The sequence below is a fragment of the Limulus polyphemus genome, unplaced genomic scaffold (genome assembly GCF_000517525.1).
Source record: "Limulus polyphemus unplaced genomic scaffold, Limulus_polyphemus-2.1.2 Scaffold1442, whole genome shotgun sequence".
NCBI classification, from domain to species: domain Eukaryota; kingdom Metazoa; phylum Arthropoda; class Merostomata; order Xiphosura; family Limulidae; genus Limulus; species Limulus polyphemus.
In genome coordinates, this window is record NW_013667052.1 from 1 (window position 1) to 3,241 (window position 3,241).

The 3,241-nt window shown below is 37.7% G+C and overlaps 1 long non-coding RNA gene across 1 annotated transcript in view; it reads right to left on the minus strand.

Moving 5' to 3' along the window:
- Window positions 1–2,233: 2,233 nt before the first annotated feature.
- The window catches only part of LOC111086802, a 23,375-nt gene continuing 22,367 nt past the window's right edge, over window positions 2,234–3,241 (minus strand). Inside the window, exon 3 of the long non-coding RNA XR_002611515.1 lies at window positions 2,234–2,423. This is a non-coding gene — a long non-coding RNA (uncharacterized LOC111086802). The remainder of the gene's footprint in view (window positions 2,424–3,241) is intronic.

A 3,241-nucleotide genomic window follows, 5' to 3' on the forward strand; every position in this document is an offset into this window, starting at 1 on the left:
ATTTGGTTCCATGGTAAGGTTGTTCCCCATTCATCCAGAGCTCCTATTTGGTTCCTGAATGTGACTGTTCTCCATTCTTCCAGAGCTCCTATTTGGTTCCATGGTAAGGTTGTTCCCCATTCATCCAGAGCTCCTATTTGGTTCCTGAATGTGACTGTTCTCCATTCTTCCAGAGCTCCTATTTGGTTCCATGGTAAGGTTGTTCCCCATTCATCCAGAGCTCCTATTTGGTTCCTGAATGTGACTGTTCTCCATTCTTCCAGAGCTCCTATTTGGTTCCTGAATGTGACTGTTCTCCATTCATCCAGGGCTCCAATTTGGTTCCTGAGTGTGACTGTTCTCCATTCTTCCAGAGCTCCTATTTGGTTCCTGAATGTGACTGTGAATTTGTTTATCCGAGAATTCTTCCTTCAGACTTTGTGTGTTCCAAAAGTGTCCTTATCTATATGGCGTTGTCCCTACCAAGACCATCCTTACATGCTGGGGAAGGGGTGGAGGTGCGCTGAGTTCGATAATGGTATCGGATTTTATGTTCCTGGCACCTCTCGGAATCCAGTGACCGCCATGTTTCAAACTGTATTCATACCCCCACTCACAAGGCTAACTGGACAAAACTTTCCAACTGTATTTATAACTCCACTCACAAGCTAGCTGGATCAAACGTGTCACACGTGTTCGGGTACGAGAACCAGGTGTATTTTCGGGAATCGGACCCCCCCCCTCTCCAGGATAGCTATAAAAATAACTTGGGATAAATGAGGAGCTTGGTCGTACACTGTGGCCTCTGTGAGTCGTGGGAGAGTCTTTGAACCCCTCAATGTAGCGAGGGTATTTAATGCTAGTGTTAAAACTAAACAGACCACTCTTCCATATTGAATGTTAAAACTAAACAGGTCACGCGTCTAAAGTGTATATTAAAACTATGCAGTTCACTCTTAAGAAAAGTAAGTTAAAATTAAGCAGGTTACTCCTCTAAAAACTACATTAAACTAAGCAAACCACTCCTCTATTGACTGTGAACTTTGACTTTATCCCTGCACGTACTGAAAGTAATGCAAGTAGTTTTAGAGTGAACACCCGCAAGCAATAATGTCCACGTCATCCGATGGCCAACTGGTAATTTTAAATAACAATACTATTTTGAATATTGAAGTATGCCTTTAAAAACGATTACAGTAGGAGGTTCATCCCGCAGTAAATATGTGCGTATCAACGTTTATAAATATCTCGAACTTTGTCCTTTCACGAGTATCTCTCCCACACTGAAATATACTCTTTGACGTTCATGTTGGTCATTTATTAAACTAATGGCTGAACGTGTTTGCTCAGTACTTTCTTGTAACTCTTGTTGAGTAGCTTGATCTTTACTGTAGCTTGAAAATAATCTTAACCATTTCGATTATTTTATCTTACACTTTCTGTATATGTAAAATAATAATTATAATACAATAAATAGTAAATTTTTTTTATGATCAAATTTTACATAAACATTGGATTCTAATTTAAAATGACGCTGGTTGGTCTTATGGTAAGGGCCTGGATTTCAGAGCTGGTGAGCCGAATTCGAATTCGTGCGATACTACAAAATATACTTCCGCATACTTTAAGTTGTGGATGCGTTATAAGAATGACAGTCGATCCCTTAGCGTGAATGGTGGGTAGTAAAGCGCTACTGATCGGCTTACTTCCCTTTGGTCAGTAGTTCAAAATAAGGGAGCGGCGGTAGAGGGGTTTAGTCGCTTTACCATAAATTTTCTTTGTTTGTAGTTAAGTACAAAGTTACACATTAGGCTATCTGTGCTCTTCCCACCACAGGTATCGAAATCCGTTTACTAGCGTTGTAAGTCCGCAGACATACCGCTGTGCCATAAATACAAAATACAAATTTAAAAATGTTATTCCTCAAGTGAATGTCAAGTAACATCGGGTAGAGGTGATACCAAGAAACGTAAGCAGCGTGTACAACATCACGAATCCCCGTCACACCAAACATTCTCGCCCTTTCAGACGTGGAGGCGTTATAATGTGACGGTTCGTTGGTAAAACAGTAGACCAAGAGTTGGCGGTGAGTGGTGATGACAAACAAACAAACAAACAAACCTTTTTTATCACACCTAAGGTGTTTTTGATTAGATATAAATAAACACCTAACATTAATAATATTGTGTAGTTTTGTTTATGATTGTGAAAAGTTAAAAAATGATATCCACCTGTTTAAGTTTGTGTTGTGACGTGGTCTATCCTTGTTCTTTAGAATTATTTAGTGAAAAGAATACGAAGACAACTCCACATAACCGTAACGAATTAGTATATATTTTTTCTATAACATTTTAACAGGCTGCGTTCAATTAAAGCAAGTTGTAGGCCCAAGGTCACCAATAACGTTTCCACAGAAATTCCTCGTTAATGGTACTATGCCTAACCTACAAATAACAAACACACACAACTTATTTTATAATCAAAAAATGAAATTAAAAGACACAATAACTGTTACACCAACCTGAACCACTAACTTCTCTACATTATCACTCACTTGTCAATAGTTTCACTAACTGGCTTCTCGTATTTATACGTAATATGCTCTTGTTTAGATGTTAGACGAAGCTTCTCGATCATTACATTATTATACATAGCAGCTCCCTCTAGCAAACAACTAAATTATAACATTGAATATATATAGCTCATAACACTTGTTTAGAGAATTGAATGTTTGTAACAGTGGATCAGTAAGATCGTCCCCAAATAGATGGTGAAGAATATTTAACTTTTAAAGATAAAGTTTTCTGCCTACAACTTTATTTGAACTACATTCATGCACTTATTTATTTGGTGAATCGCATGTTTCACCCAAATTTATGTATCCGGACAAAACATTAGAATCACTACTATTCGCCGATTCATTATTCTACACTCCAGAAGAAAAAAGCCATTAAAATTCTTCTTTTTGAAAAAAAATCTCAATTCACAGTTTCCATGGATACAGTCAAGGATATAATTCCCTTAGTAACAACAACAATGACACTTTCAACTATTTATTTTTCTTTTTGTTTGATTTGACAGCCCCCATAAAAATCCCTTCAAATTTCTACCCAATTTCCTGTGTTTCCGCAAGACAATTATGCGACCTACAAAACCAGTAACTTTACAGAGAAGAAGTAATTCAAATAAATATAACGACGCACAATATATATATATATATGCGTTGGCCCGGCGTGACCAGGTGGTTAGGGCACTCGACTCA